General features: G+C 45.1%; 1 long non-coding RNA gene across 1 annotated transcript in view; it reads right to left on the reverse strand.

Annotated features, from left to right (window-relative positions):
• The window catches only part of LOC132250031 (uncharacterized), a 70,351-nt gene extending 46,767 nt beyond the window's left edge, over nucleotides 1-23,584 (reverse strand). The window contains exon 1 of the long non-coding RNA XR_009461622.1: nucleotides 23,488-23,584. This is a non-coding gene — a long non-coding RNA (uncharacterized LOC132250031). The remainder of the gene's footprint in view (nucleotides 1-23,487) is intronic.
• Nucleotides 23,585-24,006: the final 422 nt, after the last annotated feature.

A 24,006-nucleotide genomic window follows, 5' to 3' on the forward strand; every position in this document is an offset into this window, starting at 1 on the left:
TGCACATCAGTGGAACACAAGCTTGGTAACACAGAGCAGAAATAAATCTGCCCTGGAGTAGCATAACTTTAAGTCACCTAAAATGTGCTTAAAACTAGTTTCAGGTGTTAATGTGTGGACAATCCAGGGGTTAAGAGCTCCAGGAGCCACCTAAAATTTATGTGTAACAGGGCTGTTATATCATTGACTTGAAATGTGTACATGTACATGCATACATGTTTTTATATATATGTTTCCATATGCATGTGTACATATGTCCCTATATATACATTTGTACATCTCTTCAGCTTTTAATGCTGATATTTCTAGTAAAGGACATCTCATAAGTCTGTTGATAAACTTGGTAGCAATCAGGCTTGTTTCTGGAATGGGTTATACCTTTGCACTGAATCTCATAAATTTAATCAATAGGTGTACACATCAGAGTGTTGATTTATATCTTGGCTGTTGATCGATGGCGCCATAAGTATTCTGTCTACTTACAGAGTAGATGGAGTGTTTTAAATCTAGGAAGGTTCAGGCATATTGCACAGTGCTCCTTCCATTCCCCGCCAACCACTCTTTCTAAGTGTTAGCATATTTGTTTTTCATTTCAATTAATTTCAGTTAGCATTTGGGAACAAAATGCAGGTTCAAAAAGCACTTCCCCAAATATCTGCATCAGATTACTGCCTTAAAGTGGAGAACTCTTATTGGCAGTCACAACTTTAGGCCTTCCAATAATATTAAGCATAGTACTGGAGCATACGATAGTCACAAAATTCTAGATTTACAATATACTAGCTAGTTACCTGAGGGACCATCTCCCAGTTAGCAACTTCCTCAGTCTCCTTAGTTAGGGGCCATCTTTAATTACAACCTCTTTCACTATACCACCCAAATGTTTTACCTCTGTTAGTAGCCTGTTACTAAACATATCTCCACACATCAAACAATGCTTTCCTTCAACTGATGAGCCTCTAGGCAAGTCACAGATGTTCATAAAGAGCAAATCTACACAGAGATTGACCAAAGTGATATTAGCATAATCCCTAAAGAGCCTGAGGGATAAGATGCCCCTTGATAATTTTTCTTTGCCTGGAATTTGAATTAATCTTTCCTAATATCAAAATGTGCAAGTTCACTTTTATGGTCTGATATATTTCTTCAGCAAGTATGAGGGGCTTCTTCCTATTAGTCAGTAACTGTGAAAGCATGCATCATTTTCTATCTCTATTATCCTGTACAGTAATGGCATCTATTATTGAATCTAACCTTTGCATCCTTCCAGGAACTTATAATTTTCCCCTGCGGTATTATGATGCATGTAGAATTTGTTTGAAAACAGACTCCCAAGCGTAATTCTAAATATTGTACATAATGTTCAAACTGAACTACCCACCTGAATATACCTTCAAGTTCCCAACTAAAAGTGGCCTGATTTTCACAGAGCCTCAGCAGTTACAGCTGCCACCAAAATCAAAGTCAGGTCTCTTTGGCCATATCCATGTGAGATGCTGACTCTGCAGTAGCTGGTGGCTACTGTGCAGTAGTGTTGCATGGCAAGAAGTATGACATGAGGCTACTGTGCAATAGTCATGAGCTAATACACAGTCACCAGAACAAAAAAGCCGTTCCTTGGAGCAACTGTGCAGTAACTCCTGTTACTAAATACCAAGTACTAAGTTACTACACAGTAATGACTGCGCAGTCAGCTTCTTGTGTAGACATGGCCTTTAGGTGTGTACATTAAGGTACCCAGTTTCTAAAATGCTGTGAATTGAACTTAGTTAGCCTTCATCAGTATCTGCCAAACCCCACTTGAAATATAAGTGAAGCAAAAACACAGGCTTCAGCTAATTCAAGAACAATATTATATAATGTGGAAAGCATAAATGTTTTATTTATTGCCTTATCCAGGCACTTAAGGTCCATGAAGATTCCTTCTTTGTCATACTTTTTTTGCCACAGGGAAATACTGATCCATCAACTCAGAAACTTCTTTTAAAATGCTCACAGTTCTTATTCTAATTATTTCTTTCTTTGCTCAAAGAAGTCTTGAAAGGGCTCCCTAAGTGATGTAATTACACTATAGGGAAAAGAAATAGAGTCAAGTTCAGTTTCAGTTGCTTACACTTTAAAAAATGTGCTCAAAGATACTGAGATTTATATCCTGGACTCAGTACATTGAGCTGTTCAGATTATTTGTGGGTATACTCAGTGGATTCATCTACACGTGTTTTTAGCAGAGAGCAATAAACTCTGGCTTATTGCTCCTGGATGCTGTGTTTTCACATGCGGGGGGTTAGCCTGCCAGCCTGAGGCTGCTCTGACCTGCCTCAATGTGCTGTGGAGAGGCTGGCTGGGGCACAAGGGTGCTCCAGTGCAGGGCTAGCTGGAAGTTTACTGAGTCACATAATAATATCACATGTAGACGTGCCCAGTATGATGCTAAGATGATAGAAATTTGCAATAGAAAGATTCCAGATTTGCAATATTTCCAATGTCCCATGGTTTATACAAAGTACTGCACCGTAACACAAGAGACCTAATGTGGTAACCTGAAGTTTATATTTTAACACTTGCTCTGCAAACTCTCAGCTCTTCTAGTGGCAAAATAAAAAGGCTCTGAAGAAAACAAAGCTTGAGATTCTGCAAATATATTCCTATTGAGTAGCATTTGCTGGTTTGAATGGCCTCCTTTGTTTCAAGCAGAAAGCAGGAAAAAATTGCAGAATTCATTGCTAATCAAGTTGAAGGTGAGTTACATTTTTTATTCAAGACTGTTTTTTCTCAGTTTAGTGCAATGGCAAATGCAGCATTTATCTAATGGTAGCATTTCCGTGCTTCACCATACTGTGTTGCTTCAGCTTCTACCACACAGCAAATCCCGCCAAGCCGCTTAACTGTCTTTCAAGGCCTTATGGGTTACTATTGCCTTTGTTGCTTCTATTAATGCTGCATGAGAGGCATTTCCCTTATTCCTGCTGCCTGTAATGGTAAAGGGAACAGAAGTTTCCCTTTTTCCCTCTCTATACCCCAAGTTATTTTTCTAAACCTGGGGTTGTGAGTAGTGGCCTACTCTGTTGGCTCAACAGTCAATTAGATATAGGTCGAACAAAAACTTTATGACACCTGAAGAGTTTCCTCTCACCCCAAGGATGAAGCCACCAAAATATAAGTACAAGGTGTTGATGACTTAATAACAATATTTGATAAGTTTATAAGATACTTGATTTAAGACCAAGTCAGGGGTTACAACGCAGCTCCATGCCCAGGACAGCTATGACACAAGGGGCAATGCTGGGTATTGCTGTGCCAGTAGCAGTGGTGCAATCAGTTGATGATATGGTTGTTGTTATTTTTACTCCCCAGCACAAAGGTGGCACCTGGGGCCCCAGTCACCCCCCTTCACCCACCCCTGATTGTGTTACTTGGAGTAAGTTGTTAGACTACTGGCCCATTCCACAAAAGAAAGTGGAGGTATGGATATGACTGTTACATGGCCGCATTGCTCTGCACTACTCATTGCTCACTGCCTTTGTATTCTGGAAAGTGAAGAGCTGGAGCCCTGTTGGACAATGCAAATTGGTGTGGACACCCTGTAGTAATTTAGATTTGGTAGAGTGTATGCCTTGAAAAACCTTTTGGAAATGGCCTTGCTGATAAAACCAGCAAATGAATTCTAGAGTATCAGGTCCAGGATCAGAAACCAAACTTGAAACCTTCATTCAGCCCTGTTGGCAGGTGTATTTACCAGGACCCAATTTTTAACTGCCCCTCCCCACCCCACCCCGACTGTCCTATCCCCCTCCCCACAAAAAAACCCCAACAAACCCACAACTGAAAAACTAGCCATTGATTTTGGGGTTTTAAACTTGAGCTTGATTTTCAGAAATGCTGAAGACTAATGTTTAATACTGAATTGGCTGGAATTGTGGGTGCTTGACACCTCTGAAAAATGGGGTTTAGAGGATGTGTCTACATGAGCCATTTACTGTGGAGTTGTCTAATTAGGTTGGCACTAAATATCTGGCTGTCTACAAATGCGGCCCTATTAGGTCAAAGGAAACTAATAAACTCCACAGCAGAGTAGTACTTGTAAATGAAAGACATATCCTGCTGCAGTTTTTTCATGCACATGCAAATGTTAATAGGGCTGGCTAGGGCATGAAGGTGCTTCAGTGTAGGTGCTTCCTGACGGCTAGACTTGCACTGAAGCACCCTCATGCCCAAGCCAGCTCCTCTGCAGCACGTTGAACCAGGTTGGAGCAGCCTTGAGTTGGCAGGCTGAACCCCTGGTCCCCAGCTGTGGTTGCTCCAGCCTAGCTCAACTGCTATGATCCTAGGCATACATGTAAACACAGTGTCTGGGAGGAATAAACTCCAGTATGACATGCATCAGAGTTTATTGCTATGCATTAATTTGCAGGTATAGATATGCCTAGAGTATAAAGTGCCTATAAATTGAGGCATGCAAAACTAGTTGTTGCTTTTTTCAGATTTAGACCTAAGGTGTGTGCATGCATGTATGGGTGTATATATATACCAATTAAAAAGTGATTAGAGCATATTAGAAGAATATATATATATATATATATATATATATATATCAGCAGTTCTGGCTTGTTGTATCTTAACATATTAAAAATTCTTAACCTGTGTGCTGTGTGTAGTACATATTTGAATGTGTTAGAACTATTGCTAAACTGGAGAAAATCCCTATTCATAAAAATACAAATGTATCAGCTCTACAGAATTTAGATTTCAAAACATGTTTTGTGAAAAATAAAATGACCACAAACATGATAAAACTGTTTTTAACCTTAGCAGATTAAAATTTTTTTTTTCTTGTATAAGTAAAATCAGAATGCAGCACATGGAAGATTTATTAGGTCTACCTCCTGCCTGGCAAACACTATGACCAACCAGAATTTCACTTATATAAAATGATTGTTAATGAAACTACCTACTTAGGTCATCACCTCATAGCCTATGATCTAAAATTAATGGCTATAGTTCAGCAGAGCATTGTTAAGTTTTGTTGTATCCATGCTGAGGAGTGATATTGATTTAATTAATTAGACCTCATTAATGATTTGAAGTAGAACATGATGTCAATCTGAGGTTCGTTGTCTCCTACCAAAATGATTTTTTTCTAATGGTATTTCCTAATTAGTATTGAAGTATTGGTATTTAATATACAATGGGTGAAGTGTTTAAATGAAAGTGTTTAAATAATTGGATTCACATTTTGTGATTATGATTAAGTATAGTAGATATGGTTCATTCATTTTCTGGGAAGCTGTCATCTGTGGTTAGAACAGAAGTCAGAAGTTTTGGTTTAATTCCTTCTCAGGATTTCAGTTGAGACACCAAATGTATTCTAGGTGGGATGTACGGTTTCCTATTATATAGGGAGATGAACAGGCCAATCATTAAAAAGTGGGAAAGTGAGTAGTGTGTCTAGGGCCATGGGCGGGGTTACATTTCAATAAGAAATATGCCCTTTTAGTACAACAAAAAGTGAGCATACAACCTTTTAAGTGTGTTTTCTTGGAAACAATATAGCAGGTCTGCAAACTAATTATTTCTTTACAATAGCAACTTCTCAGCAGTGTGATGATTTCCAGTGCCACATGTAACTCCTACCCAGTTACATGGAGCACTGCTGGGTGTGCCTTGGCTCTCCAGCATCCCAAGGGGCTGTGCTCCTGCACTACCTCCCCACGCCTTTGTTACTCACTGTCCCAGGGACAACGGGACTAGAGGGAGCCCCCGGCCCAGGGCCAGGGGAAACACTCACTTATGCTCCGCAGGAGAGGGGAGCAGCGGCGGCGTGCAGGCAGAGAAACCACCCGCGCGACTCGTTAGCCGCGCTTTCATATGGCTGGGGCGGAGCGACGTCAGCGAGAGGCGCCGCTCAGGGGAAATAAAACGCGGCCCCGAAGACAGAGGCGGCGCACGGCGGGAGCACGTGGAGCCCGGGAGCCCGGGAGGAAGCCCGGGAGTGAAACCGGGCCCCCGCAAGGGGCCTTGGCCATGGGCCGAACAGGCTGTAGCTGCGCCGGGAGCAACGGAGGCTGGGAGAGCCACGCCGCTGGGGAAGAGCGGCGAAACTGACGAGGGAGCCGGCAGAAACTCCGAGGAGGAGCCCAGAGAGAGGGCCAGCTGGAACCACCGGTGAGGTAACTGGGGACGAGCTGGCAGAGGCTCCGGGGAGCCGGCGGAAGCTCCGGTGAGGGAACCGGACTGGAGCCGGTGGAAACCCCAGTGAGGGAACCAGGATAGAGCCGGTGGGAATCCCGGTGAGGGAACCAGGGAAGACCAGGCAGAGACACCGGCGGGGCATCGGGGAAAAAGAGCCGCAAGGGGCAGAGAGGGCCCTCAACGCCCAGTCCTCATTCGGGGACAAGGGACAGAAGGTCCACGACCAAAGGTGGCGTTGGCTGGGGTGTAGGGGAGGTCGGAGCCCCGTGTGAGCCCGCCCAGGGGCGCTTCGGTGCTGGAGGCCGCAGTGAGGGGGACCCCCCTGTTGCGGGCCCAGCCGCGACTGCGGTCGGCGAGTTCCGGGGACTCCCCAGCGAGAGCGGGGCAGGCCCGGTTAGCCACCCGCACAAGAGTTGCCCGGGAGCACCTTCTGGAGCAGAGGTGGGCACAACGTGGTGGCAGTGGTGGGATCATGGAGAACCCCGATCTGGCGACTTATGCCGACATACAGGCCCCGGCTATGGGCCCCGTTGATATTCTCAGGCAGAACCTGCAACTGCTGACCCAGATTCTGGGCTCCCAGCAACAGATGTTGGACCAGCAACAAGAATGGTGCCAGCACAGCCTGGCATCCTTTAAGATGCCTAAGATGACTAAAGAGGATGACCCGGAGGCGTATATTGAGGCCTTTGAATGGCATGCCCTCGTGGTAGGGTTGAATAAGAGATACTGGGCCAGCCAGCTGGGGGCCTTAGTAGTGGGCAAGGCCCAAGCTGCGTATCGGGCCCTGTCGAGGGAGGATGCCCTGGACTACGAGTCCGTAAAGGAAGCCATCTTATATCGCTTAGAGATCAACCCCGAGCACTACCGGTGCCAATTCCGAGCTAAGAAGGGCCACAAGATAAGACAGCCGAGAGTACTGTTACAACAGTTGTGTGACTTGCTGGATAAGTGGGTGAGCCCAGCGGGGCATGACCGGGAGGCACTAGCCGACCAGATCATCCTGGAGCAGTTCCAGAATGACTTAGAGGAGTGGACGCAACAATGGGTCCGGCAGCATACCCCACAGAATTGTGAGGAAGCTCTGAGGTTGGCTGAAGCTTTCTCTGCCTCGGAGGCGTACTACCCCAGGGAGAGAAGGAGCCAGGGACCCTCGGTGGCAGCCCCATGAGAACCAGAGCACAGGCGTCTGCCCGACTGAGGGACTCCCAGGGATACGGTATGTTTCCGGTGTGGGCAGAAGGGCCATTTTTCCAGAGAATGCCCGCGGCAGGCCATGGAACGGTGGGCCCTGGATAACCGAACAAGAGCCCCAGCAGAGCGGTGGCGAGGTCAAAACCTCGGCGAGCCTATGGACTGCAGTTATGCGGTCGGCGGAGGGAACGTGGCTTGGAAGCGCCCGGTTGTCACAGCGTGGGTGGAAGGCCGCCCCGTGCAAGCTACCTTGGATTCGGGATGTGCTCAATCCCTCATCAGAGAAGATTTGATACCACCGCACGGCCGGAGGACAGCTTCCCCCGTGAGAATTGCCTGCCTCCATGGGGATGCGAAGCAGACCGAGCGCCAATGGGTCCGCCTACAGGCATCAGGGAGAACTCCTGGTGGGCGCGGTGCCCCAGTTAGCCTGTGAAATGCTCCTGGGGCGCGACTGGGCACTGATATACGACATCCTAGACAGGGTAAGGGATGCAGAAGGGGCCCGGAAAAGGATCCAGAGCCGAGAGGGCTGGTTGGGCGAGCTGGAAGAAGACGAGGGGCCAACCAATGAGGTGAATATGTTGGACCTCGACAACCTCACGAGTAGTCTCCTGTTCCGTGACGCCCAGGAGAAGGATCCGGAGATTGGGGCGCTTCGAGAACAGGCCCAAGGTACCCAGAGGGCCTCTACATCGACACCGGAAGGACGAGCCCACTTTGAGGTAAGGGATTGACTCCTGTACCGCCTACAGGGGGACAGGGGGGAGGAGGTCGAGGGTCCGTAGCTAGTGGTGCCTGCCCAATTCCGCCAGGCTATTTGGCAGTTGGCGCATGCGAGCCCCGTAGGGGGGCATCTGGGCTGAGACAAAACCCTCGCGAAGGTGAACAGATGGTTTTTTTTGGCCTGGGATGAGGGAGGAAGTAGCCCGCCGGTGTGCGGCCTGCCCCATTTGTCCAAAGACAAGAACCGAACGCCCTCCTCGGGCCCCCCTCCAATCCATGCCTGTTATTACCACCCCGTTCGCGAGGATCGCATTAGACGTTGTGGGCCCTGTGCCCCGCAGTAGCTTGGGTCACCGATATATTCTAGTTATCGTGGACTATGCCACCCGATACCCAGAGGCAATCCCCCTGCGAACAGTGACAGCACCGCGTATCGCGGAGGAACTAATAAATTGGATAGCCCGAGTAGGGATCCCACAAGAAATCCTGACAGACCAAGGGAAAAATTTCATGTCTGGGGTTTTAAGATCGGTATGCCGGACCCTTCAGATAAAGCAGCTCCGCACCTCGGTCTACCATCCCCAGACCAACGGGCTGGTAGAATGCCTTAACGGAACCATAAAACGGGCATTGCGCCAGTGCATACAGGGGGATCCCCGGAAATGGAACCTCCTCCTCCCCCTAATACTATTCACTCTCAGGGACACCCCCCAAGAATCCACAAAGTTCTCACTGTTCGAGCTGGTATTGGGGCATCGCCCGCGGAGCCTATTACAGGTCCTAAGAGAAGAATGGGAGCGAGGAGAAGGACCCTCCCAGGAGCCGAAGACACACCAGCAGACGTTCCAACAGAGGATCAGATTGGCCCAGGATCTGGCCCACGAGAACCTCAGGGAAGCCCAAGCCCGCCAAAAGGGCCAGTATGATCGCCAGGCCAAGGAGCAAGAATTCGAACCGGGGCAGAGGGTCCTGGTATTGCTCCCTACGTCCACCAGTAAGCTCCTAACACAGTGGCAAGGGCCGTTCAAGATCCTCCGCCGGGTGGGGCCTGTAGATTATGAGGTTCACAGACCTGGACACCTCCAGGAGAAGCAGATCTATCACGTGAACCTCCTGCGGGAATGGCGGGATCCCAAGGGATGGGCAGCCTTTTCCAAGGCTGAGGACGAAGAACTAGGACCCCAAGAGCCGGAGAGAGGGATGGAGCCCGCTCCAGAAAATACCCCAGCCAGGCTGGAGGAGGATTTAACTCTGGCACAACAGCGAGAGGCCCGAACCCTGATAGATGAATTCAGAGGGGTCTTTCGTGAAGAGCCCGGCTAGGTTCGGAATGCGTGCCACGCCATAAAAACACCCCCTGGGGCAATAGTGAGGGAGAGATGGCAACCCATTCCCCACCATCTCCTGGAAACGATCCGTAAAGAGGTTGAGTCCATGTTGCAGCTAGGAGTTATCCAGCCTTCCAGAAGTCCCTGGAGAAGCCCATTGGTACCTGTGCGTAAGCCGGACGGATCATTAAGACTGCGCGTGGACTACCGGCGCTTGAATGCCATGGCAGTCTTTGATGCATTCCCCATGCCCCACGTAGCAGAGCTGGTAGAAAGGATAGGAGATGCATGGTATATATCGACCCTTGACATGGCCAAGGGATATTGGCAGATTCCGGTAGCCAAGAGAGACCGGCAGAAAACAGCATTCGGCACCCCGTGGGGGCTGTACCAATTTGTTAGGATGCCTTTTGGATTGCACGGCGTTGCCGCAACATTCCAACATTTGATGGATCAAATCCTGGCGCCCCACACCGAATATGCAGCAGCGTATATAGATGACATCATCATATACACCCGGATGTGGGAACAACACATGGGAGCCCTTCGGGCTGTCCTCGCAGAGTTGAGACGCGTTGGCCTAACCGCAAATCCTCAGAAGTGCGCTTTTGCACAGAAAGAAACAAAATATTTGGGATTCTTGGTCGGCAGGGGCAGAATTAAACCTTTGGCCAACAAAGTAGAAATTATCCGAAACTTTACGGCCCCACAAGATTGTCGCCAGTTACGGTCCTTCCTGGGACTAACCAACTATTATAGGCGATTCGTACCCCATTTCGTAGAATTAGCAGCACCCCTGTCGAGGGCCCTCAAAGGGCGGAAAACGGGAGTAGTCAGGTGGTCGGAGAAGATGATACAAAGTTTTGAAAAGTTGAAGAGGGCATTATGCGAAGACGTCATAATTCATACCCCTGACTTCCAAAAACCCTTTATCTTGCAGATAGACTCCTCGGAGACAGCGGTGGGCGCAGTCCTCACCCAAGAAGGGGGGGGGGGCGAAAGACCTGTGGCATATGCGAGCCGCAAGCTACTACCGGCAGAAAAAAGGTACGCCACTATTGGGCGCGAGTGCCTGGCAATTCGGTGGGCGGTGGATTACTTCAGGTACTACCTGATGGGCCGAGAATTTACACTAGTGACGGACCACGCCCCACTGAAGTGGCTAAGTACGGCCAAGTCCGATAATGCTCGGATCACCCGGTGGGTGTTAGCGCTCCAACCGTATAAGTTCCGCGTCACATACCGACCCGGGAGAACCAACACCGTGGCGGACTTCTTGTCTAGGTGTGGAAATGAAGACCAGGCCGGGGACCAAAAGGATCCAGGGAAAGGGTGGACCGACCCTGCAGGTACGACCCGCAGGGGAAACAAAGCAGCGCCCCAAGGCATCTTAAGGCGGGGGTTATGTCCCAGGGACAACGGGACTAGAGGGAGCCCCCGGCCCAGGGCCAGAGGAAACGCTCACTTATGCTCCTCAGGAGAGGGGAGCAGCGGCGGCAGGCTGGGGAACCACCTGCGCGGCTCGTTAGCCGCGCTTTCATACGGCTGGGGCGGAGCGACGTCAGTGAGTGGTGCCGCTCAGGGGAAATAAAATGCGGCCCCGAAGACAGAGGCGGCATGCGGTGGGAGGACGTGGAGCCTGGGAGGAAGCCCGGGAGTGGAACCAGGCCCCCGCAAGGGGCCTTGGCCGTGGGCCGAACAGGCTGCAGCCGCGCCGGGAGCAACAGAGGCTGGGAGAGCCACGCCGCCGGGGAAGAGCGGCAAAACTGACGAGGGAGCTGGCAGAAGCTCTGAGGAGGAGCCCAGAGAGAGGGCCAGCTGGAACCACCGGTGAGGTAACTGGGGATGAGCTGGCAGAGGCTCTGGGGAGCCGGCGGAAACCCCGGTGAGGGAACCGGATTGGAGCCGGCGGAAACCCCGGTGAGGGAACCGGATTGGAGCCGGCGGAAACCCCGGTGAGGGAACCGGATTGGAGCCGGCGGAAACCCCGGTGAGGGAACCGGATTGGAGCCGGCGGAAGCTCCAGTGAGGGAACCGGACTGGAGCCGGCAGAAACCCCGGTGAGGGAACCGGGATAGAGCCGGTGGGAATCCCGGTGAGGGAACCAGGGAAGACCAGGCAGAGACACCGGCGGGGCATCGGGGAAAAAGAGCCGCAAGGGGCAGAGAGGGCCCTCAACGCCCAGTCCTTGTTCGGGGACAAGGGACAGAAGGTCCACGACCAAAGGTGGCGTTGGCCGGGGTGTAGGGGAGGTCGGAGCCCCATGTGAGCCCGCCCAGGGGCGCTTCGGTGCTGGAGGCCGCAGTGAGGGGGACCCCCCCTGCTGCGGGCCCAGCCGCGACTGCGGTCGGCGAGTTCCGGGGACTCCCCAGCGAGAGCGGGGCAGGCCCGGTTAGCCACCTGCACAAGAGTTGCCCGGGAGCACCTTCTGGAGCAGAGGCGGGCACACTCACACTGAACTCAACTTTTCCAGGAAGGCAGATTTTTGCAGGGTTGTACTCCTTTGCACTGCTCATATCGTCTGTCTTTCTCGACAAGATAAAGTCCTTCCTATTGTAGGTTCATGGAAAAGTCCTCTTGAGAGTGCTTGATTGTCTAACCCATGACAGGAATACAACAAGAATGAGGTAAAGGCCCTGGGTGGATAGGGAGGTGTCAAAGTCATAAGTAGTTAAGAATGACTGTAAATAACCTCTCATCTCAATCAAGGAGCAACACCTTGAATGATTGAGAAGTCAGACAGATAGTCAAGGAATGCAGAAGGTAGACTTAAATGGTAATACACTGAGGGCCCTGCCTGGAGGGCAGATCAGGGGTCTGTACCCCTGGGAAGGCTGCGGGGTTCTGCTGGACTCCTCCCGGGAGCATGGGGGTGGTTCCAGTCTGCCTGCTGGATCATAGGAGGCTGCTCCTGCTGTCTGAGACTGGTGCTGGGCACAGCCTGCACTCAGCACTGGGAAGATTGATGCTGCCACTGGCCCAGCTGGCAGCAGTAGCCTCCTGTCATCCAGAAGGCAGATCGGGGGCCGCACCCTCGGGAGGAGTCTGGTGCAGCCCTGCAGCCCTCCTGGGGGTGCAGGCCCCTGGATTTGCTGACTGGATTTGCCCTGGATTTGCCGACTGGATGACAGGAGGCTGCCGCTGCTGGCAAGTGACAGTTTTGCTTGTCAGCACCTTGCGGTGAAGTTTCCCAGAAACCTCTGCACCTATCTGCTTGAAACTGGGGCTTCATGCCTTCAGAAGGGGATACCATCCCTGCAAGTTTTATCTTAATCAGGCTATAAATGACAAAGTTATAGGCAGTTTTGTGCTTCCCCATTATAGCCTCTGGGTGAAACATCCAAACAGCTTCAAAACAGTGAAACAGGTTTGACAAAATGAAATGGAACAGCGCTTTCAAAACGAAATGAAACTCAAAATGAAACGTTGTTCTGTTGAAATGTCAAAATGGAAGTCAAAGAGGAGCAGTGCTGTTTGGCACAACCCGATTGTCCATCTCCTCCTGTAGCTCCCTCACCTGGCCCTCCCGAGTCTCCAGCAGTGAGTGCATCCCACAAGTGGGAGCACTCCCAGCAACCAGCAGGAGTGCCAGGCAGGCCTTCAGCCTGGAGTCAAGGGTTCCATCTGCATGGAGGCTGGGACCATAGGCTTCATCTGGGTGAAGGCCTCCGAGGTACCAGGGGTGGTGGTCCATCCAGACCAGGAAGCCTGGGGGTGCAGGGCATACCCATGACCATATTGCAGGGTGACCCTGGTCACATGGCTGCATAGGTGATTGTATAAGCAGAAGACCAGGTGGGTGTTATTGCCCCCACATGGTCCTCACCAGCTGGTGCTGGTGCTGCAGCTTAACAGGTAGGCTTGAGCGGCTGTCTGTAGGGGGATCCCCTGGCTTCCCAAGAAGCTGGGGGATTCCCAGGGTCCCTAGGTCCCTCCCTGGAGGCGGGGGGAGGGTTAGTCCCACCTCCCCTTTACCTGATGTCCAACACCAGGGGAATTTACTCATGTGGAGGGGCTTTGGTTCCCCGAAGGGTGCCCTACCATGTGTGAGACAACTAGGGGGCAACTCAGGACAGAGTGCCCACTGGTAGCCCTCCCACGCACCCTCCTGCATGAACTCCTACACTAACTCACGCGCCAGGGCCAGAGTGTGCCTGTTCGCATGCTCTGTTTGTGCAGCTTCCTGGGGGCTGGACTAAGTAGGAGCTGGGGGGTGGGTTGACCCTCCTTGGCTCCACTCAGCTGCCTCCCACCACTGCTCCTCACTACCTGCCACAGTCCCTGCTTACCTCCTGGCTCCGCATTGGATAGTTGAACTTGTGTATTGGTCCTTCCTTTTATATGAGGCAAATGTGATGGCTAGAGTGAAGGGAAAACTCCTCAATTCCTCTCATGAAGCACTGGTAGTGTCAGAGCCCTGCATGAGGGTAGCACAACCAGGAGGTCTGTGTGTTCTTGCTGCAAAGACTGGCTATTTTAACTCATAAAAGGTATGGCTGCAATGAAGGGGAGTCCCTGAAGCCTTTACTGCCAAGCGAAGCTAGCCTCCCCCAATCCCTTTCCTTCTGTGGACTTTCATATTCCAAACTGGATGGTGAACTGGAGACCCTGGTCATGTCTGTGTGGCAGTATATCACACAATGCAGCAGTCCACACAGGACCCGGATGAACACTCTGAAGAAGTGGTGGCAGGTTTCGACTCTGTGCTGTTAAAGTACGGCACATAGTAGACAGAAAGAAAGTCCTGGTCTTCTCTGCATTTACATCCCTGAATTCCTTTTTCCACATGACTTCAGTAACTAATTCCACTGTTTGTCAGAATTCATCTTCTGGAAGTAAGAAAAAGACAAACAAAACCCTTAATTATAGACCTACATTTTTGTTCCTCCATTTATTTGAAAGTGAATCAACCATGACTAAGGTTATTTTGTATTGTCTCCTCATAACTTTATAAAACCAATGCAAAATAGAATCATCTGGATTAGAAGCCATAGGGTACATGGGTGGTAGGATGGGATAGGCTAGAAATGAAATTAATAAGCCTTTATGGCAGTTGTGAATAGATGCACTGTGGTTTTGCATTTCCAGCATGAGCAGAGGGCAGAATCCCTGGTGCATGTGGTCCCCTGGGTAGCCAGCCAGTTGATACTTTCCTCTTTAGTTAGCTGTCCTTGCAAACCTCAGAGATGGGGGTCCCAAAAAGACCACTGGGATCTTTGCGCACCACCACATGGCTGAAGAATACTAGCCGTACAGGCTCTTGCCACACTCTGTGTTTTTCTGGATTACCAGGCCCTTGGTCACCTATATGCACATTTCTCACTGGGTTTTCATGGTGCTGCAAATTACCCACAGGTACTACATTAGTGCTGCCAATGAATTCCTGTCCATAGCCCAAGACTTTCCCCCATCTCCTCCAGTTAAACAACATATATACATTCCCTGCTGCACCCAGTTAAACATTTATGTTACTTCAGAATTCAAAAACATAACCCTCTGCCTAGGCTTAATGGCATAAAGCCATTTTCTTATTTAGTCAAGAGCAGGCAGAGAAACAACTTTGTGCCCAGTAGCTTAGTGGTTAGGGCTCTTGCCCTAGAAGTGGAGTATGGCTATAGCATGCACACACCTTCTAGCTACTCAGCCTTAGCCTGGGCATAGGCAAAATCCCCACCCCAACACACTGCCAAAACACACTAGCCCATATCAGAACAGACCCAGTTTGTTCCAGCTCATGGCTTGGAAAGGTTGCCAGCCACTGACCTAATGCAGAAGGTGAGCATATTTTTGTTGACATTGGTATCACAAATTCCTATTGAAAGTTAAGTAATTTTGATATTAGTTTTGAATTCTGAACCTACATGAGGAAAAGATCAGGAAGGAGAGGAACAACACTGCTTTTCTTTGGAAATGTCTGAAAAATACATACAATTCTAGAGTACTTCAAACCTGAAAGGGATAGGAAATCTTTCTACCTCTTTAGTCTCTCTCTCCATTGTTTCTTTTTATTCTAGTGTTTTTGTCTCCATGCTTTTCCCCATGCCATGTCCCATCATACAGGAAGATAAGCATGAATGATGCATGCCTCTGGTGGCTGGTGGGGCATGGCAGTGGGGAGTGTGGTGGTGTGAGTGTGGTGGCGGTAAGCAAGGAACTCCCACAGATACCGATGGTGCTATCGGTGGCAGGGGGGAGGAGGTGGCAAGTGCTGACCAAGGGTCGGCGACCACCTGCAGCCACGTTGGCAGCGATGGCAGCGGCCACTGGGGATCACGGACTGTCTGCAGGCGCTGCCAACAGTGTCAGCAGTGCCTTTTTGTAGGGGGTGCACAACTATGCTCAGGGGCACCTGCATGCACCGCCTTCACATCACCCCTGAATATAACGAATCCGACCATATGTTGTCTATTCTCAGGATGATTCTACTTTTGTTGTGAAACCGTAATATTAAAATATGAGAGTTTACCCCATAGTCAGCTGAAGAATGTCAAATGGAAAAAAGGAGTAATAGAAAGCACTTAACATCAGCTGTCTCTACAGAAGGAAAAGGTAGTATGTGAGTGAACTAAAACACTTTTGTGCTCTCTCAAGTGAGGAAGCAGTTTACCTCAGAGTCTTTAGCTTTGTCCATTACACTGGTGTTATCATCCTGTTGGGCTCACAGCCTCCAATTTAGCCTGTCTGTGGTGTAATCCATTTAACAGATACTTTTTAACAGCTTAACTAGCCCAGTGCTAGTAGCCCTACATTTATGGATCACCCTTCATTCAAAGAAAGTGGACCCTATTACACTTTACAAAATTGACTTCAGCAAGAGAAAGAGAAAATAAAAGGTACCGTAGTATAGTAGTTTTTTTCAGTATGATTTTGCTATGGCTACAGTACTTGTGAGTGTGAGAGGCCACTTATTTTTCATGTAGATCATCCAAAAAATAAAAATAAAAATGCACTGAACCCTTACATCAGCATGCCATGCATTACTCTATGCATTCCACATATACCACACATTTAAAAGAAAAAGTATTAAGGAACTATTTTAGAGAGTTTCATATTATAAGGATTATTTTTGCAGCCTCAACCCATCAATTGGCTATGTTCTTATCAATCAAACTGCATAGATCTCTGAGGGAAAAAAATATATAATGATTTTTTTATAAACCAATAGAAATGACCTAAAATAGCTTTTATAAACATAGAAATGTCAAGAAATTGACATCTTAAGCTATTCTAGGGCTATAAAAATTATTCACCACCATTCATTTGAAACAATGTCTCATTATCTTGGCAGTTTAGCTTTAAATATTTGTAAATTGAAAAATATTAAATTGATCTGCCACAGATTTGATTTGTTTTCTTGTATGGAGGCCTAGTCTTTCCTTTCACATTAGTTGTTTTAAACCACTGTGCTGTGATAAAACACCTTCTAAAACTTGTGTTGACAGCTGTGGGAAGATCATTGCATGGTAGAATCCTCTGTCTGTTAATAGTGCAATAACTCCTATGTTGCTTCTCCCTTTCTGCAGCTCTTGAAATGGTTAAGCTGATTGGAAGTGTTTTTCTTTGTATCTTTTGCCTTCAGCAGGTGTCATAGTTGCCCCTGATTCTCACAGGCAGCCTGTATAGTTCAGAGTAACAAAGCTGCTGGTCAGATGGCCGAGTGCACAGCTTGGTGGCAGTGTAAAGACTGCGTGTAAGCTTCTTTGCACTCCAAAGCTCTCCTCAAACTAGTCTGTGTTCTCCTCAATCCTGCTGAGTTTCAGAAGCAACATATACTAATGTCTAGACTGTGAGGTGATATTACATTGTATTATATTATGTGACAACTCTTTGCTTATATAAAGTCTCAAGTCATTAACGAAAAAGGATAAAGTTTAGGTTGAACCTTCAGCATTAATTGTATGTTCCTGGATGTCTGAAAGCATTAGTCACCTTTCCCCAATGAATTTGATTTCTAATTAAGGATTTTAGTTTTTATTATTACTCATTTAAACCATGTATTATCTGCTACTTCAGGTCTACATTTTGAAAAGTAATCAGTGATCTGGGGTGATTCAGTGTGGCAGTGTCTAAACTGATCCACCTTAATTGGACTTCATCTCAGAGGTCAGGTGCTCAGAACAGTCTGAAAATTCAGACTCTTTTAAAGCATCTCAAATTAGATAACCCAAAAATGAAGAACCAAGTGTCACTAGTAGCTTTCAGTGTGATTGTAATAATAATAATAACAATGTTTTATTATTTATCCCTTAAATGGGTGGGAAATAACATCCTTAATGTTGGTCTAACTTAAACTAAAGCATCACTGAGTTCACAATGTTCCCCATCTTCCTCATTAATTTAGTGGTGTCCATCAACTTTGCTTTCTCATGGCCTTAAAATAAAACCTGTTTCCAATTTTCAGAGTGCTCTTTTGAGCCCCTCATCATGAGTCCTGAGTACACCACAAAAATAAGAATTAGGCTTATATTTTTCATGCCTCAATTTTTTTTTTTATTATCATGGTGATTAAGGCTTCCTTACAATTCATAGTTACTGCAGTGTTCCAGTGTACAACAGTGTGAAACATTAATTAATTGACCCCTGATCTGAGTAGGAACTATGTTGCAGATGGTCAGTGTCTCAGAAATGTACCTTTTTTTCAGTGTATTTCCTAAGAAATTGTAATGTCACTGAAGTCTTGATTGAATCACACTGTAGGTGGGAGGAGGTTTCAAAAAGGACATAGATCATTAACATTCAAACACAGCAACTCAAAGACTTCTGTGGAAAAGAGGTGATCATTATGTAATTATGATGTGGTGAAGAACTGATCTTTTGAGCAGGAGAAGAATGTGAAAATATGTCCATGTGGATTAGTTTGTAAGTTAAAATGTTTTTGTTTTGTTCCCTTTTTTACAATACAGCATCTTCAAAGAGTTTTTTAAAGTGAGCATCTAATAAGCTAAGGAGAAATAAATTCTTAATGAATGTATCATAAAGAAGCTTATAATGCTGTATACAGCCTGTGTGCTTGGCAGATGTTCCACTTTGTGGAGAGGTCAAGGGTAACTCACAGATCCACCAAGAGAAAAGTGTTATAGTTGGGGTGTGAACATATCTTTGTGTGTGTGGTGTAGAGACACCAAGGAGTCTTCTTACATGTTTCTGAGTTTATAAACTTTCCCTAACCGTGCTAAAAGCCTTTTACAACAGAAAGTCAAGACAGCTTTTTTTTAGTTTGACCGTATATAAAATGTTAGTATTAATAATACCCACATTGCTGTAGTGTTGTGAGGCTTCATGCCTTCATATTAAAAGAATGCTTTGAAAAACTCAAATGAAAGAAGCTACTCTATGCAATTTTACACACTACCATTATTAAAAGTAGGCAAATAAAAGTATCCATCACCCCATCATCCTCTGTGCTTTAGCTTAAAGCATACACCAAACACTGCAAGCAGATTTTTGTCCGTACTTTTGCACTAATATAATTTGTGGAGTGAATCATAATAACCACATTGCCCAGCTGTTTCACTGGGGGTTCATCAGTGTTCTACTTTAAAAAGCATTTACAGTCACATTTCTGTTTTGAAGAGACCTCTGGGAACTGAATAAAAAAAATTAAATAGCTTTCCACATCTTAACATAAGAGAGTTGGTAAATATAAGTTGCAGAGATTACTTTCAAACATTATTAAACTTACATACAGGTCTTCATAGTCTCCCTTTGCTGCTATGTTGTTTTTGCAGTCAGGTAAAACATTAGGTAAAGCAAGTTTCCAAAGCTTTGTTGGCTGCCCTATCAAGTGCTTGTGCTAGCTTGTCAGATCTAATCAAAAATCCTTGATGCTGTACCTTCTGGATGAGTGATTTGATTTTAGGTAAATTGGGCATTCATATTTATGCTTTAAACTAGATGTGGCATCTAATGTTCATGTTTTGATCATTGCTCCAGTAAACATCAGGATTTTTTTCCCTTTATGAGTAAGACATAGAGTTGCAAGATTGCACTTGACTTGCAAAACAACAAAATAAATCTTACAAAAATGATGGTGCTCAATAAATTGTGCACTTCACGTCAAGCCACTCAGTGATACCCCAAATGAAATATAGTTTAAAGTAAAAGTGTTAAGAGGGGAAATTAGATATATACTATACTATGTGTATATGTATGTGTATATATAGTACAGTATATATCTAATATATATATATATATGCACACTGTACGCATGTATACATAGTAATCCTTTTCATTTTATTACTTAGCCCTATTCCATCATTATTATGACCATTTGCTCTTTCACATGTTTTCTGCATATTGGACTAAATCATCTGCACTGCAACAAAAATTTCTATGCTGTGAATAATGCCAGAGAAATGTAAAGCAAGACAAAATCCCCATGAGTTCAATGAGCCACATATATATCTGACTTTTCTTTTCAAAACTAGGAAGTTTTTCTTAAACTGCAGCTGTTTTCATTAAATTGCTAAGATTATGTATATATTTATATTTACAGTTCTGACAAAGACAATGCTTCCAGGCTGCTTTAGTTTCTATTGCTCATTTTCACTTTATTGAACTTTTGTTCCTTTTGCCCCATTGGAGAATATCCACTGTACCATGCTGAAACTGTAAGATGCTAAATATATCAGCTTTTGAACTTCACCAGTAGGTTATCAGTTTGAAAAGTTGTTTTGTGTTTTTAAGGAGGAAGTTCATGTACTAAGTATGCAAGAGGAAATACCTATGAAGAGAAAACTTCAAAAAGTTCAGAGTTTGAGTTTGCTTTGGATAAGAATACATTTTGCATCCTTTTTCCATCTTCTCTGTGTTATGTGCAAAGCTAATCTGTTTCATTAGTTTTTGACATCTCACGTATCTTCTGGTATTTCCTCATTCCATCTGGAGTGGGATCAGGAAGGGTAGCTATGCATGAAAATGTTTATATAATAATTACAAAAGTTTCATAATTATCTTCCAAACAACAAAAGTCAGGAAATTCAAAGTTTCCAAAAACAACTTCTGCTCTGATTCCATGTTTCCAGCTGTTATCAGTCTGTTTATGGTACAGGATCTGAGTCATTTCAGGAGCTTACAAATGTTTAAACTATTCCAATCTACATATGATATTCAGCATGAATGATTTGGGGATTGCTTTCTTTTGACTCAGGGTTGAATGAATCCTTAGGGTGCTTGTACATGAGCAGGGAGGCTGCTCTGACACGTTGTAATTACAGTGCATTGGAGCAGGCTCAGTTAATCGAGTTTGCTGGAGTGTGGTAATTACTGTGCTCCAGCAACCTCCAGTGCCTTGTGTATCAGCATCCCCACACTTCAAAATGGTGACTGGGGCACTTTATCTAAAGTTAATTTGGCAAGCATTAGATAAAGCACCCCCAATGACATTTTGAAGTGCACAGATGCTGATACAAGAGATGCTCCGGCCACTGTAATTGGAGTGGCTGTTAGAGCCACTTTAATTAAAGCGCCTCCCCCCTCCATGTGTATAAATGCATGTAGGGATTAAAGAAAGCAAAAGAGAAATTAGAAGAATGGGTGCATCTACGTGTGCATTTTACTTCACAGTACACTAATTAGCTCTGCAATAAAGCATTACACAATCTATCCATGCTCTGGTATTAGGCTGCAGTAAACTAACTGCACTGTAAGATAGTACAGTTGGGGACAGTACTATCTTATGACGGAGTAATTAACTGAGCTGAAATGCATGTGTAGATACTGACCATGGGTATACATTGTACCCGGTCAGCTCAGACTAGTGGGCACCTATCTGCCACAGATAAAAATGCTGGTGTCTTGGGCGCACATGTAGAAGCTGTGTTTGGGAACAGTTTATTCCAGCTTGAAGTGCTCCAGAGTTTATTGTGTTGCATTAATTGCACATGTAGATGCACCTAATGTTTCTTGCACTAGTGAGTGATTGCAGTGAAGAATGTTTCTAGTTTGTGTTGGTAACTTTAATGATGTTTATTAACAGAAAGAGATCTATATCCATACTGCCGTAGCAGATAGTATTACTACTACAAATCAGAGATAAAATCATGTAGCTCCTATTCTGTTCTATTCATAAAAGCTCCTTTTAGCTATATGTTTACTAAATTGTCAGTATGCTAGTTGTGGGACTGAAGTCAATATTCAGGTGTGGGTAAAATATTGAAGTAGGTATGTGGGAATTTTTATTGAGTAGATAAAGGCTGGATAATAATATGGAATTGGAATAAAAGTTCTTGGAAACCTTAGTTATGAATAGTCTGACCTCAAAGCATGTATATATGTATACATGTATGTGTGTGTGTATGATTACACATATACATATGTGATAAGATGATGTGGTTACTCTAGTGGAAAAATGCAATATATGTATACACACACATGCTCAGAAATATAAACACAAATATGTGTGTGCGCTTGTGTGTGTGTGTGTGTGTATGCATATATATCTATTGCATTTTTGTCTACTAAAGTAACAATATCATGTTCTATTTAAAAAGGTAGTATAAAGAATGTATCCTGTAATAAAACACAAGCCAGTAACAATGATATTTTAATCAAATATTCTATCAGCAGATTTTGCAATAACATGGTTCGTTTGACAAATATTGCACGTTCCACTATCTCCTACTGTTTGCTGGCATTGCTTTGAGGACCTATTCAAATTTACAGAAATACTTTCATTGTCATAAATAGACATCTGATTTTGCCCTACGAGGGTATCAGATTTTTCATGAAGTTGATAAACTTTCTAGAGACCTTACAGAGCTCTTAAAGGTCCTGATATTTTTAGCAAAATAACTCAAAATTAATCACTGGAAATTATACTCAGAGATAATTAAATAACATGACAGCAGGGAGAAAAATGCCTATGAAGAAATATTTTAAATGACTCATCCTCATCAGTTAAAATTCCTGCATACATTTTCAAACATTTAACTCTGTTCTTAAAATCTTCTAATAAAAGAGAATTGCTTTTTATGTTTTTGACTGATTGAGATGTAGCTCCAAAATGATACAATTATCAGTAAGCATTAGTGGCAATGCTAATTTATTGCTTCTTTTGAAGTTTTAAGTATTGTCCATATAGTATCCTCCAAATCTAATGACATGCTTCATTAAAAAGGAAAAAATACTTTTAATAGTTTTCCTTTCAAAGGTACTTCATAAATAATGCAGAATGGAGTTTCCTATTTCACAAAACTGATACCCATTTCAGGAATAAGGACCTCCCAAAAATTAATTAGGATTTGGGAACCCCCCAAATATATATTGGTTCATGAGACCCTGTTTTGCAGCAAATTAAATGCTGCTCAGTTTGTAGTTATAATAATAGTTTTCAAAGACTGTCTTCTGAGGTATGGAGTGCACATTTTCCTTGTGAAGGAAGGGTGCCCTTGATCTTTCAAGTGGATGTTTTTAAAATGCATGCTGAATATCAAATGTGAATAATGAAAGTATAATGTAGTACTGCATGTATTTCAGAGATGCTGAGGGAAGCATCCCCACAACCCCCCTCCACATTCTGGTCACTAGAGCTGGTTAAAATATGGAATTTTTTGTTGTGGAAAATGATGACTTTTTACCAAAATATTTAAGACAAATCTGAAATAGTTTGATTAGGAAATGCTTCACAGGAGTTTTGTTTGAGAGACCTTCTTCTCCCATGTTCCCCTACAAACTGGGTTGACTGGTCAGACTACCATAGTTTCCCCTGCAGGTGAGACCATAATGTGAAGTTTTCTTCTCATTCACATTCTGCATATCTGGACCCTCTTTCATTGCTTGTGGTCACACACCAAACCGGTGGATTTCTAAATGCTTACATCTTTTGCTTTCTGGTGTGGAAAGAAAAGGTGGACAACTCATACTTTGTCTCCGGGCGGTAGCCCTCTAGCTTCTGTTTCCTGATGCTGGGTTGTAATGGTCTTGTACTGTGGCCTTGTGCTTTCCTTTGGCAATTTGTACATGATTTTAGTCTCAGTCATTATTTAATGCTTTTTTTTTGGACCTATCCATACTTTGGCTCTGCCCTCCTTCTCCTTTATTCCTTACTTACCCTAAAAGATGCATCGCTTTGATGTCTCTGCATATCCCTCTTCCTGCATGCTTCTGGATCAAGACTGTAAGATAATCCAAATGAGATTTCTCCCAGATAATTGACAGTGGAATTTACACTGAGCATACTGCATTCCAAGACAGGAATTTGGGAGTTAATAAGTGTACAGCTGAGTTTCTTTGCTGTGATTTATAGAGCTCTGAGGACAGCACAAGATACAATAGCTTGTATAGAATAGCTCTGACTTCTTGATAAATGATGATATTAGATGAATTTGAGTGAGTTTATGTTATACAGCCCTTATCGAGTTTGGTTTCAACCAGCCACCTGCCCAAAGAAAAAACATTTGCTGAAAAGCAGGCACCCCTCCTGTACTTTATTAAGAAGGTATGGCTGTGTTTTCATCTTAAACGAACTGAGCAGAAAATCTATGTGAATGATGCATAAAACTTTTTTTTTAGAATTATTGCTTTAGCAAGAAAAACAAAGTGACATGCTGAATTGAGGATACACTGAATT

This window comes from Alligator mississippiensis, chromosome 1, assembly GCF_030867095.1.
Source record: "Alligator mississippiensis isolate rAllMis1 chromosome 1, rAllMis1, whole genome shotgun sequence".
NCBI classification, from domain to species: Eukaryota; Metazoa; Chordata; order Crocodylia; family Alligatoridae; genus Alligator; species Alligator mississippiensis.